Source organism: Felis catus, chromosome D1 (assembly GCF_018350175.1).
Source record: "Felis catus isolate Fca126 chromosome D1, F.catus_Fca126_mat1.0, whole genome shotgun sequence".
Lineage (NCBI taxonomy): Eukaryota > Metazoa > Chordata > Mammalia > Carnivora > Felidae > Felis > Felis catus.
The window spans coordinates 31,395,717-31,411,169 of record NC_058377.1 but is presented as its reverse complement, the minus strand read 5'-3'; positions in this window follow the sequence as shown (position 1 = coordinate 31,411,169).

Sequence of the window (15,453 nt, the reverse complement as noted above, 5' to 3'; positions counted from 1 at the left end):
GCTTGCAGGAAGCACATCAGTGCTGCTGATTTTCCATGCCTCCAGGATCCAGGCCTGAGGCGCCTCCTTGTCTGCCACAGCTGCCAGGGTCAGAGGGAGTGAGCACGGCTGTGGAGAGGAAGCCACAGCAGTCCTGAGGGATGCCTCCCTTCCACTCAGGAAGGGAGAGATGACTGGAGCTAGATCCCTCGTTGGACACAGGTAGGCTAATAGTAGCTTTGTACTGACAGCACAGTGTTACAAACAGAGACATTCAGCCCACTAGCCATCAGAGAAGCTGGTGACCCTTTTAGGAGTTGAGCCCCCACCCCATACCCAGAGCTCCTCTAAACTGAGGGAGATATCTGAGTGGCCCAATCCCACTGCTGGGAGAAAGGGCTGTGTAACCTCACAGATGTGGTCGCAAGGAGCCAGTCTGGTGTTCCTTCCCAGGGCTACCACCTATCTCTAGCATGCACGCCTTCTCCTTGGGTCTTAGCCATTCACACAGCTGCTGAATTTGGAGAAGGGCACAGAGGCACCTAGAGAGGAGGGCAGGAAATACAAACCAGCCATCCCCAGAGGCAAATATTTTGTCCCAAGAGGGCCCTTGGTGGAATTGCAAAATGGGAATGTTTATCCTTTACACACATGTAGGCCCACCCTTATGGAACCTGAGGCTGCCCTCCTACTCAGCTCCCCTAGGCCATGCTGAGTTCCTACAGGACATGTAGGCCCTGAGTTTTCCAGGTGATGACCATCACAGATATTGTCCCACAGAAATTTCATTCCTTGTGATGCCAAGTACTGCTCTCTATTAAATTCAGCAACCTTTTCATGTAAAGTCTGTGTCTGCCACATTGGCCCTCTCTCTCTCCTATGCATACCCTCTGCCTTCTATGTCCTCACTCATCTCTTGATCAGGAAAGCCTACCAAATCCTCTCCTTTGTGTCTTCAAGCGTGGCCAGTTCTTCAAAGCTCATCTCAGCACCCATATGTTCTGGTCAAGCTTCCCAATCAGCAAATATAAAAACAAACCATCTGCCGTACTCCGTCATTCCAGTGTGCAATAGCTACAGCACTAACTCATCATTTCCCATTCAAGGCCCAGGACTGTGTTTTCCATGTGTGCTGTAACTCCCTCGTTAATTCACAGGTCAGGGGCCTCACCATATTTCTGTCCCAGCTATCTGAAGGTTAGTAGGTGTTTGGAAAAAGGTTGGGCACTGGCTTCAGTTTCCCAAAGATCTCTTAAAGATTAAAAAGAAAAAAAAATAATGTATACCCAAAGGGACAGTTGAAACTAGCAAAAAATTTAAAGCTTGTTTTTCAGAGAACAGTTTCTCCCTAGTCACCCATCATGTTTTTTCAGTCCCCACTAACAAATATACTAGCTGCTTCCAAAGAATCCAGGACTCAAAGTCACTGATATGGTCCCCAGCCCGTGAACAAGTAAGGCCCTGCATTCCTTACCCCACCCAGTTTATACTGGCTCTCAGAGCATGCCCATAGCTCCTTCTTGTAAGATAACCTCTTGACATCAGGGGCTGAATTTTGCCTCATGCTGGTGTTGTCTCCACCCCAAAGTGAATATGTGATCTTTGTTACTTATATGCTTACTCAGTGTACATATTACAACTTTCTTCATGAATAATCATAGGTTCCCCTGCCCTTTTCATCACTATGTGTGTAATCTCAACCCCTATTATTATAAAAAAAAATGTTCTTTCTCACTTCAGAGAGGTGGAGGAGAGGAGCTTTGCTTTTCTGTCTCCTTGTTTGGTTGCCTCTCAACTAAACCCTTTTCTATTGCATACCCGATGTCTCAATGATCAGCCTTGTTGCTTGTTAGGCATAGACTTGGTTTCAGTTACAAAAGGAATATAATTATTGACAGTTAATGTTTTCATTAATGACTTAAATGAAGTGAATTTTAACTAAGTTAGGAGAGTTATCAAACTGTCATGTCAATGAAAGTCACAAAATTAAGAAAGTCCTTGATGTATAAAAATTAACAAAAATGATTTTACTTGTGGTGATGTTCTGCACTTAGCTCTAAGACCTCAACAACTGTAGAGGCATGAGCTGGTTAAGTAAAGTGTGATTAAAGCAGTTGTACTTGAGAATAGGCTGACAATCGTTAACGTTGTAATCTTGTTTCCAGAAATGAATCTAAGTCTGTGTTGATAGAAAGTTCAGTTGTTACACCAAGGCCAGGTGGGCAGGGCAACCATCTACCCAATTACAGGAATGAGGTGCCTTGTTTGGAGTACCACACAGCAAAGAGTAGTGGCAAACGGGTCTCTTGCATGAGAAGTATGCAGGATAACAGAGACTTGAGGAACTCTTGATGAAGACCATGTCACATGAGAGACTGTGTCATAAGCAAAGGAAACCAAATATTTAGCCTGAGGAAGACATGACTCAGAGGCAGTCCAGCTGCCTGGGTATTCATTCCATTTAGTCACAAAGGACCCTCTGCTTGCATTAATGCTCTGCTGTCACTAATTTGAAATTCTTAATCATGTGTGACCTGGGTCCCCCATTTTCATTTTGAAATAGGCTATGAAAATCTTGTAGTCTGCCCATCTTGATCGGAAAGCTGTAGTGTAGAAGGTTGTTTTTGTTGCTCCAAAGAGAGGAGCTATGAGCTTTATCTATTTATCACCTTATCAGGGATTTTATTGAAACCCTCTGAACTGAGCACTATGCCAGGGCAGATGAGGGATGAGGGGCAAGTTTCTGAAATTTCCTTAAATGGAAAGATTGAGTGTGTATGCAGGTGGAAGGCAAGAACAAGAAAAGATTCAGTAGAAAAATCTTGTGTTCCTGTGTATTATAAGACAACAAGGTAGATTTGCTTAATAAGTTAGAAAAATTCTCCACAAATATGAGAAACACCTCAGAGAAGAAGAGCAAATCCTGCTGGCAGCCACACACACACACACACACACACACACACACACACACAAACAGAGCCACAGGGGCTTCCAAAGTGCCAAAGGCCACGGCCAAGCAATAAAAGTTGAGTTTAATATTATTGTGCCCCCACTTTATGACAATTTTTTTTCTCCTGTAAGTAAAAAAAAATCATCGCTTTCTCCAGGCTAAGGGAAATTTTGAACAGGAATGGGTTTGAAAAAAGAATGAGTTCAGAATTCCATTGCCAGGCCAACATCTAAAGAGTTTAGAAGCCATTGCTTCTGTCCTCACAACAAGAAAAAAAAGCAGAACAAATGGAAAACAGCACCTCTTCTTACATGTATCATCGAACTGAGGGCTCAGGCAAAAAGCTGTCCTAATAACTGTAGAGAGAGGCAGATGCAGAGAATCACAGCTTACCAGGAGTGGAAACCCAAGAGCAGAAACCAGCACTGTACCCAACACTGGTAGGAACATTTAACTGTAATTAATAAATTGCCAGAGGGTTAGTGTGGGCTAGCTTGAGAGTTAAAATACATCCAACTAATTTTTAACACAACATCAAAGGCAATTCAATGAAGACAGGATAGTCTTTTCAGGAGACGGTGATAGAACAATTGGATGTCGATACACACAATAAGGAATCTAGACACAGAACTACAACTCTTACAAAAATTAACTCAAAATGGGGCATTTGGGTGGCTCAGTGAGTTAAGTGTCTGGCTTCAATTCAGTTCAGGTCATGATCTCGCAGTTTGTGAGTTTGAGACCCTCACCAGGCTCTGGGCTGACAGCTCAGAGCCTGGAGTCTGCTTTGGATTCTGTGTCTTCTTCTCTCTATGCCCCCCACTACTCATGCTTTTTGTCTGCCTGTCTCTCTCTGTCTCTCAAAAATAAATAAACATTTAAAAACTTAGTGAGTTCTTTATAGATTTTAGATACTAGCCCTTTATCCAATATGTCATTTGCAAATAGTTGGAGAAACAGGAACCCTCTTTAACTGCTGGTGGGAATGCAAACTGGTGCAGCCGCTCTGGAAAATAGTGTGGAGGTTCCTCAAATAATTAAAAATAGAACTACCCTATGACCCAGCAATAGCACTGCTATGAATCTACCCAAGGGATACAGGAGTGCTGATGCATAGGGGCTCATGTATCCCAATTTTTATAGCAGCACTTTCAACAATAGCCAAATTATGGAAAGAGCCTAAATGTCCATCAACTGACTAATGGATAAAGAAGATCTGGTTTATATATACAGTGGAATACTACTTGGGAATGAGAAAGAGTGAAATCTGGCCATTTGCAGCAACATAGATGGAATTGGAGGGTATTATACTAAATGAAATAAGTCAGGCAGAGAAAGACAGATACCATATGTTTTCACTCATATGTGGATCTTGAGAAACTTAACAGAAGAACATGGGAGAGGGGAGGGAGAAAAAAAAGTTACAGGGAGGGAGGCAGGCAAACCATAAGAGACCCTTAAGGACTGAGAACAAACTAAGGGTTGATGGGGGAGGGGGGCCTTGGGGGAAGAGGGGAAAGTAGGTGATGGGAATGGAAGAGGCCACTTGTTGGGATGAGCACTGGGTGTTATATGGAAACCAATTTGACAATAAGTTATATTTTTAAAAATTTTTTTTAAATTAACCCACAATGGATCAAAGATTTGAATGTAAGATGCAGAACTATAAAAATTCTAGAAGATAACATAAGGGAAAAGCTAGGTGAACTTGGTTTTGGTAGTGACTTATTAGGTACAATACCAAAAGCACAATCCATGAAAGGAAAAGTTAATAAGTTGAACAGAATTAAAATTAAAATTTCTGCTCTGTGAAATATATTGTTAAAGTAATGAAAATAAAAGCTACAGACTAGGAGAATATATTTGAAAAACACACATCTGATAAAGGACTGGTGTCCAAAATATGCAAGGAACTTTTAAAATTGAACAATAAAATAACAAACATTCCAATTAAAAATGAGCAAAAGATCTCACTCCTTATCACTAAAGAAGATATATAGATGGCAAATTGGAATATGAAAAGATGTTAAACATCATTATGTCACTAGGAAATTGTAAATTGAAACAACAATGAGATAGCACTACACGCCTATTAGAATGGCCAAAATCAAAAACACAGACCATACCAAATTCTGGATAGGATGTGGAGCAGCAGAAACTTTCATACATTGCCAGTAAGGATGGAAAATGACACAGCCACTTTGGAAGATAGTTTAGCATCATATTACAAAACAAAACATACTCTCATCATATGATCCAGCTAGTAGTGCTCCTTCTACTCAAATGAGCTGAAAATTTATGTTCACACAAAAACCTCCACATGTATGTGTGCAGTTTTATTCATAATTGCCAAAACTTGGTATTGACCACCATGTCCCTCAGTAGATGAATGGGCAAAGTGTTGTGCATCAATATAAAGGAATATTATTCAGCAATAAAATGAAATCAATCATCAAGCCATGAAAAAAATATGAGAAATTTAAAAATGCATATCACTCAGGGCACCTGGGTGGCTCAGTCAGTTAAGAATACAACTTCAGCTCAGGTCATGATCTCGCAGTTCATGTTTTTCAGCCCCATTTCAGGCTTTGTGCTGACAGCTCAGAACCTGGAGACTGCTTCAGATTCTGTGTGTGTCTTTCTCTCTCTGCCCCTCTCCCACTCGCATTCTTTCTCTCTCTGTCTCTCAAAAAAATAAACATTAAACAAAAATTAAATGCATATTCCTAAGTGAAAGATGACAACTTGTAAATGCTACATGTTGTATGATCCCAATTACATGACATGCTGGAAAAGGCAAAACTATAGAGACAGTAGAAAGATCAGTGGTTGCCAAGGGTTCAGGATGAGAGAGAGCACACTGGATTTTTATGGCAGCAAAACTACTCTGCATGATACTAAAATTAGGGATACATGATATTATGTATTCATCAGAGCCCATAGAACCATACACCAAAAGAATAAATCCTAACATAAATATGGACTTTAATTAAAATAATTTATCAATATTAATGTATCAATATAACAAATGTACCACCCTGTTGAAAGGTGCTAATGTGGGGGATACTGAGGGAGAAGTAGTGTGGATATACATGGGAACTCTATGTACTTTCTGTTCAATTTTTCTGTAAACCTAAAACTGCTCTAAAAAATAACTCTACTAATGAAGATCTAAAGGAAGCAAAATTTTAAAACCTCCATAGCCAAACTTCACTTCCAGATAAGATAGTGTAATTCAAGACATTAACAAAAAAAATCATTTTTTTCTTAGATATATTTTTAATTTTTTAAAAAAATTCAATTGTAATGAACATATAGTGTTATATTAGTACCAGGTGTCCAATATAGTTTAATAATTCTATTCATTTCTTAGTGCTTATTAAGATAAGTAAATCTCCTTTGTCTATTTCACCCATCTCCCCACCAATCTCCCCTCTGGAAACTACCAGTTTGTTCTTTGTATTTGAGGCTGGGTTTTTTGTTTTGTTTTTGGTTTTGGTTTTTTTGTCTCTTTTTTTCCTTTTTTTTCCCTTAAATTCTACATGAGTGAAATCATATGGTATTTGTCTTTCTCTTACTATTTCACTTAGCATTGTAGCTTCTAGGCCCATCCATGTTGTTGCAAATGGCAAGATATCATTCCTTTTTATGCCTGATTAATATTCCATTGTATATATACCACATATATTATGGCTGAGTAAAATCTTGAAAAAGAAGAACAAAACAGGAGATACCACAATCCCAGATTTCAAGGTTTACTGCAAAGCTGTAGTGATCAAAACAGTATGGTAATGGCACAAAAATAGACACACAGATCAATAGGACAGAATAGAGAGCCCATAAATAAACCTACACTATTATGACCAATTAATCTATAACAAAGGAGACAAGAATACACAATGGGACAAGACAGTCTCTTCAAATGGTGCTGGGAAAACTGAACATTACATGCAAAAGAATAAAACTGGACCACTTTTTTTACACCACACACAAAAATTTGCCCAAAATGTATTGAAAGCATAAATGTGAGACCTGAAATTGTAAACTCCTAGAAGAAAACATAGGTAGTAATTTCTTTGACATTGGACATAGAAATATTTTTCAAGATATGTCCCCTGAGGAAAGGAAAACAAAAGCAAAAACAAACTATTGGGACAACACCAAAATTAAAAGCTTTGCACAGCACAGGAAAACATCAACAAAACAAAAAGGCAACATACTGAATGGCAGAAATGACATATACCATAGAGGGGTTAATATCCAAAATATACAAAGAAATGAAAAAACACCAAAAAAAATTACACGACTTAATAAAAATTTGGGGAACTCATGGGTGGCTCTGTCAGTTGAGCGTCCAACTTTGGCTCAGGTCACGATCTCGCAGTTTGTAAGTTTGAGCCCTGTGTAGGGCTCTGTGCTGACAGCTCGGAGCCTGGATCCTGCTTCAGATTCTGTGTCTACTTCTCACAGCCTGCCCCTCCCTAACTCTCTCTCCCTCTCTCTCAAAATTAAATAAGCATTAAAAAAGATTTTAACAAGCATTTGATGAGTTTTAGTCATGATGAAAAATATCAACAAATTAGGAATAGAAACATCATTAATCTTATAAATTGTATCTCATGTTGAGTCATATGAACTTGCCATTTTTGTTGACATAACCCCTCATACAAATATCATACTTACAGAGAATTATTGAAAGAACAAGAAAAAGATGCCGACTTTGCTGCTATTTAATATTGTACCAATGTCTATGACAAGAAAAAGAAATAAAATACATGAATATTGGAAAGAAGGAGATAAACTTTACCTCACAGCAACATGATTGTGAAATAGGACCATAATTCATGTAAAAAGTTTTAGAATTAATATGCAGTTTTGTTGTAAACACACACACACCCTTATCTCACGTAGATCCTGCATAATACTCAATATAGTTTGTTAGGTTGATTTTGTATAATGCCCACTTGAGTCATCTCTGGGAGAGCAGCATATGGTCCGTGATTCAGGGTAGCCAATGTCCAAGTTGCCAGGGATGTATCAGATTCAGGCTGCCATTCCTCCATCCCCACCCTGGTAAAAGGTGAATTTTGTGCTGTTGATATGATGAAGGATGTCAAACAGCGACTAAACTGTACATAGCATAGTGGTAGCCTTCACTCTGTGAAACTCTACTTGCAAAGTTTGCTTGTCTGTCTTCCCTGCAGGATTATGAATTCATTTTGCGGTCAAGATGTGTTCATTTTGGTATCCCCAGCACCTGGCTAAGACTTGGCTTTATAAAAGGACATTGCAAGCGTTTGTGATTATTGAATATTTGTAACTTATTTATCCTACATCTGAGATGGCAATATAAAGTTAGCTCCCTTTTAGGCATATGTTCACAGGGCTTTGGGAAATTACCTATGGTACTTACCTAGCTCTGGAGCCCACATCACTTGTGACACTACCTAAATGTGGTTTCCACACTGAGCTGACACCACCAGCTTAAGGCTGTATACTATTCCATTATACAAATGTACTCAGTCTGTGGTGTAGTGCCAGCTTGCAGGGTCACTCAAAGCTTCTAATATCATATGATCTGGTGGCCATCTCTAAATTAGAATGCATTCCAGTCTTGAAAAACTATTCCATGGAGTAGAGGAAATTTATAAATCTTAGAAAGAAAAAAACTTTATAAAGTCCATGCAGGTAAATCTCATCTTGAACTTATTCACTAATATCTTTTATTCATTCAAACAATTAGTTCAGGGACTCAACTTACATCAACTGTCGCCTCTTTGGTAAAGCCAATCAAAGCTTCAAAGAAACTACAAAGGGAAGTGAACTTCAATTGCCCCTGAGGGATCAATTAACACCTTGAAAAGCTTCTTAATGGATACCTGTCTAATATATGCTTAAATTCTAATGAGAACTTATAATAGAATCCTAATGGAATTGTTTGGGTTGTTTCTTTTAATGGCAGTACCCATTTGTTAGTCTACACTGAGCTGTAGATAATCAGAGTATGAGTAAGAATCTATTTTTAAAAACATAAGTGCAATTATGCATGTAAAACAAAACAAAAGCAAATCAGCAGTAAAAACATTTTTCATGAATCTCTTCTAGCTTGTATACTCTTCTATATACTTTGTCCATAATATGGCATATGATTATATAAGTTTCACAAAGGTAACAAGATATATTTCAATATTCATGATTTTTACATAAACTTTTAAGGTGATAAATATTTACATAAAAGTGTACAAACATATGTATACTTAGGTGAGTTCCAGAGAGAGAACACACCCATGTAACCAACCATCTCTAAGAGCAATAAATAAAATCCCCCATCCTGTTCCAGTAATTACAAACTTTCCAAAGGTAATACTGCCCCAACTTCTAATATGATAAATTCATTTTAGCTACCTTAGATCCTGAAGAATTTCAGTATATACACCTTTATATCTAGCTTTTTTTCCCCCAGCATTTTGTTTGTAATATGCATCCCTGCTGTTGGGTGTAGCAACAGTTTCTTTTAATTCTTGTATACTATTTCATTCTATGTATACACTATAAATTTTAGTGTATATTTTATCCAAATATGGATATTTGGGTTATTTCTCTATTTGAGTTGTAATATTTGACTATTAATGATAATTCTGCCACATTCACCCTTGTAGGTGGTTGGGTTTTGATGCATTGTGTGTTTCTGATGGGCACATACCAAGATGTGAAATTTCTGGATCATCATAGTGTATACATACATTACACTTTAGTAGATATTAACAACCAGCTTTCCAAATGGCTTTAACAATCCATATTCCATATACCTCAGGATGAAGATTCCAGTTATTCCATGTGTTCTCTGGCACTTCACAGTAACACGTTTTCTGTTTCAACCATTCTGGTGCGTATGCAGTGTTAATCTGATTGTGACTTTAATTTGTATTTCCCTTGATGATCAACCAGTTTGAGTGCCTTTTTTATATATTTATCATCTATTTGAATATTTGTTTTATGAGATACCTATTCAAGTACTTTGCCCTTTTTTCTATTCTATGTATTTGAAAAGTTCTTAACATACTCTGGATGAAAGTCGTTTGTAAAACCCAAGTAATGTAAATATCACTTCCTATAGTTTGGCCTGCATTTTAACTCTCATAATTGTCTCTCTAAATGAACAGAAATTCTTCATTTTAATGCAGCCCAATTTATCAGGTTTTTGCTCCATGTTTCATTCCTTCCTACTTGCGTTCATAAAGATAATCTACATTACACACTAGAAGCTTTATTATTTTACTTTTCACACTTCAGTCTACAACCTTGGAAATTATTTTTGCTTGTTGAGTGAATTAAACATTAATATGAGTTTCTCCTTCTTTTCAGTCTCTAAGTCTCCTTCTAGTTCACTCTTTATTTTTAAATTTATCTACTTCTTTCTTCAGTTACATTGCTTCCTTTCTGAGACTTTCTAATTCTTTTTTTATGCTGATTATTCATATCTTATATTATTTCATTAAGTTTTTGCAAATTCTTTTGAAATACTAGTTTACAGTTTTCATCTATTTTATGAGCATGTCTTTCTTATATTCTTTCTTTGATTATAAGGATGTTATTTTGTTCCTCACATTTGTCTTATAAAAACATTATATGGGATTCAACTATCATCCTTTTCTGTTGTTCATTTTCATATGAAACTTGTTTTCATAAAGCTTTAGAAGGGAGACCAGGGGGGCTTTTTTAGTATTGCATCTACAGGTTTCTTTTTTCTGTTGCTGCCTAGTAAAATGGGCAAAAACATGGCTTAGTACTTTCTGTGATCAAATGCTGTTCCCTCCCCACCTTTATCTGAAAATCCCATTTTTTTTTTTTTTTTTGCTCCATTGTCCCTGTCCTGCTTGGTCTAGCTTCTCTTTCCAGCATGTTATATCTTCAATGTGGGGCTTGATCTCAGAAGGGACCTTCAGCTGGTTAATTTCACAGTTTGTGAGGCCTAGGTTACTCAAATCCTTAAAACATTACAGAAGACCCCCTGCATTCTCTGGTGAATTAAAGCAGGCCAAATCCATCCCAGTTCTGGCTACTCTTTTCAAATTGCTCTACTGTGTTTATCAATGTTCACCTGTCAGCTGCTTATGGTTTTTCTGTTAAGTCCATCAGACATTCTCTTGCTTTCCTCTCATTTATCCCAAACAATGCTGAGGACTTAGAACAGTTGAGGTTTTTTTCTTCCTGAACACATTTTCTGGTTCTAAGGGATGACTTGGCAGTTATTTTTTTAAATATAACTTATTGTCAAATTGGTTTCCATACAACACCCAGTGCTCATCCCATCAAATGACCTCCTCAAGCCCATCACCCACTTTCCCCTCTCCCCCACCCATCAACCCTCAGTTTGTTCTCAGTATTTAAGAACCCCTTATGGTTTGCCTCCCTCCCTCTCTGTAACTTTTTTTCCCCTTCTCCTCCCCCATGGTCTTTTGTTAAGTTTCTCAAGATTCACATATGAGACTTGGCAGTTATTATTCTTGCATATTTTGTCTTACATTTCTGGTTTTCCCATCCTGTATGCTTGTATGAAGGGTTTCAGGGAGATTCAAAACCTAACCTAGATAGAACTGCTGTCACATATTCACAAAATTCTTTCAGGAGGGTCTATTTTTGTTCCCTCAAAGTTTTTGAATTTGGGACAACCCAGGTGAGGTAGAGAGGAAGATGATTTCTATCTGCTGTAGGCCCTTCCTCCATTAAAATTTCTAGACTACCTCACCTACACAGAGCCTTGGGATGCTAGCTTGGAAAGTTACTTATTAGAGAATCTAGAGACTGTTCCTTAAAAATCTAAAACTCATTCTAGGGTAGGAACTAGCATATCTTCTGACACAACTCGGTTAGCTGTCAATCAAGAACAAGGCAAAATCACAGAAACTCGGGATGTGGAAGAATGCTTCATTCTGTGGCCTCTCAGATAATGTTAAGCTACTGGTAAAAAACAGGTATTATGAATTATAATTGAATACTATAGTTGAATACTCTTTGAGGGCCTTGATGAAGACATCTGTGTTGATGATTTTAGGGATCAGAGAAGATAGAATAGAAATGAGAAAAAAAAGTAAAAGTACCAGCAAAAGCACTAAAACAGGGCTAGTTCAGAGATTTGAAAAGCTTCATCTATAAATATATTCTCTGTTCTGGTTGATTAGAAACATAGTTAGAAACCACTTTTCTTCTAAATTCTAAAATAGTTTGGGGACACATTCTATCTATCTATATGTTAGTAGATACTATGGTAATCTCTTTCCATTTAAGGAAGTATTCCCTATTGGAGTCATGGAACAAGTATATTTGCTCTCCTTAGCTTCAAATCATTTGTAAACATTCAATCAACATTTTTGAGCGCTTATATATGTCAAGAAAACTTGTTGGGATGCCTGGGTGGCTCAGTCAATTAAGCACCCAACTTCGGCTCAGGTCATGATATTAGGGTCTGATTTTGAGCCCCGCATGGGGCTCTGTGCTAACAGCTCAGAACCTAGAGCCAGCTTCAGAGTATTCTGTGTCTCCCTCTCTCTCTGCCCCCTCCCTCCACTCACACCCTGTCTCTCTTTCTCTCAAAATAAATAAAGATTAAAAAAGAGAACAGTGTCAAGATCAGTCCAGTTTCAGGCATAAAACAGATGAGCAGTTTCTGGAGTAACATGAGGAAATTAATCAAGGAGATATGTGTAGGTGGGGTTAGAGAAATGAACAAGGTATAGTGCAATTTCCACAGACTAGCAGTGTTGGTTGGAGGAGAGATAGAAGACCAATAGGCCCAAAGGGGCACTGCCAGAACCCAGGAGAACCAAGACCCTCTAGTCTTCCAGAGCCCCTCTTGGAGCTGACTGAGACTGGAGGTTTGTAGTCTCCATGGTTGCCTTAGAATGGTTCAACCTCCCACAGCACAGAGCAGAGAGGAAGGAGAGGAGCAGTGGATATTTTCCAAAATCTCCAGACACATGGTGAACAAGTGGGAAAATTCTCTGCTCCCCTGGAGATTATATTCTAGTGAAGATGGAAAACAATAAACAAACATACAATTTAAAATTCAGGAGGAAGAAGAGCCAAGTGAGGTGAAAGGAAAGAGTAGCAGGGAGACCAGTGATGAAGTCCTTGGAAAGGCACTTGAGTACAGACTCCTTGGGAAAGTGTCTACAAGCAGAGGGACCTGAATGACACGTCTCTTGGGCAGAGAAAACAGGTGTAGAGTTGATGTAACATGCTTCAGAAGCTTAAGGCACATTAGGATCAAAAGTTATTTTGTTTTGTTTTCCCTATTTGGCTACTGAGTGAAGTACGAGGACTTTCAAGTAAATATTAGACCTCTAAGCAAGGTTTCCTGGAAAGAAAGCAGGTGGCACAGTACAAAAATATAAGTGTTCTTAAACACCAAGATAGTTATTTCTGTGTCTAAAGTATGTAGAGAACTCACATCTCTTTTCCATCATAGCATCCAGTTTTGCTCTTTTGAGGAAGGAGCTTTCAGTAAAATGGAAGCCTGGGAAAGATGAAACTCCTCTCCCAGCAGCGACATAAAAGGTGGAGAGAAATTCAGAACTGGAACTTGTGTCCTTGGAAACCATCAGCTGCCCAATGTAGAGCCCTTACCAAACTCTAGGGTCTTCCATAGGCTGGTATCTCCTGGAGACAGCTAGTTGGGTAAAAGAAGAAGAAGGAGGAAAAGGAAGAAGTGGAAAAAGAGGAATAGGATTATAAGGGGGATTCACTAGCATTTATTGAGCACTGATTTTATGCTTAATATTGATCTAAGCACTTTACATCATTAGCTCATTTATCCTCAATCTTATGAAGTAGATAGTAGAATTCTGCCTATCTTATACATGATGTGACTGAGACACAGAGTAGTTAAGTAACTTGTTCCAAGGACTTGTAGCATAAATAGAGGAGCTGAAATTTGAATTAGAAGATCTGACTGTAGAGCCATGCTCTTCACTGCCACAATTTCTTCAGTTGGAGCCTCAAAGAAGGACTAAATCCCATCATGTCCACAAAACCTCTAACTGCACCAAAGGAGAGCTTTCTTCCCTCTCATCCCCCATATCTTCAGGTAAACCTTGGAGAACAAGATCCTGATTATAATTCCTCCAAATTTCACTTGGGATGGTTGGAAAAAGGGAAAAGAAAGAGGATTACACAAAGTGTTCCTTGTTTTGTGACTTGTACTGTGAATTCCCTCTTTTCTCTATCTCAGCAATAACCCAAAAGGCCCACAGAGTCACAGTGCTCTACTGCTAAGCTAGTCATTCACCAACAAAGGTCAAATTTTTGTAAGACACCAATTGCTTCAGATAAAAAGTAGATTCAGGCACACTCACAGTGGTCATTTGAGGGAGAACAGAGTGTAGAGAAAACACTGAAATAAAACGAATTCTCCAATGCTAGCCAACAGCAGGGCTCCCCACCCCCACTCTGCCTGCCCCAGGCCTGAGGAGGAAATAGTTGAAGCAGGATTGGAACCTAGAGAGAGAATCCATGCCTTTATAGAGGAAAGAAAGCAGCCAGTAGCCTATGGTGATACTATAGGAGGAAAGAGAAAGAATCCACATCTTGGTCTCACTCTTCTCTTCCCCTCTTTTTTGTTGTCCATTCTTTCCATTGGTGGAGCCCAATTGGCAGCCAGAGCACAAGGGCAGGACACATAGGAAAAACTCCAAGGTATGGATCTGGAGGGCAGATGGACCCAGCCAGCACATTCAGGTAGTTCCTAGCACACAAGGCAGTGGACTGAGTACTGGAGCGTAAGTGTGGAGTGTCCAAACATTGACAGGCAAACTGCAGTCCTTCTCTGGGGAACCCTGTGCAGCCCACCTGCCCACCCTCACATCAGGAAAAGAACAATTGCATTGTGTTAGATTGTACAATGACACTCTGCTGTTGTGTCTCTTCTGGCATTGCTTGTTATTAAGTGTAGTTCATCAGCTGCATATGTTATTGTACCCTGCTTGTTATAATACAACTAACAGATACATGAAGTAAACAAGAAGAATACAAACACTGGAATGCTGACCTTAAAACCCATTGTGAGCACAGAGAGATTAAATATATTCCCAGAGCTGTGCCAATAGCCATTTGCAGAAGACATTAACAAAGTTAGCTTCAGGGGGATTTGGATAACATTAAACAAACAAACAAATGCAAGTTTTCAGAGAGGAAAGGTTATTAAATTGTACAACAGGATATCCTGGGGAATCTGAGTTCTTCCAGAAAGATTTTAAAAAGCGAATAAGAGGGGCACCCTAGTGGCTCAGTCGGTTAAATGTCTGACTTCAGCTCAGGTCATGATCTAGTGGTTTGTAAGATTGAGCCCCACATCGGGCTCTGTGCTGACAACTCAGAACCTGGAGTCTGCTTTGGTTTCTGTGCCTGCCTTTCTCTCTCTCTGCCCCTTCCTGATCACACTCTGTATATCTTTCCTTCAAAAATAAATAAATATTTAAAAAAAATTTAAAAATAAAATAAAAAGTGAATAAGAAATTGTCTAGAGC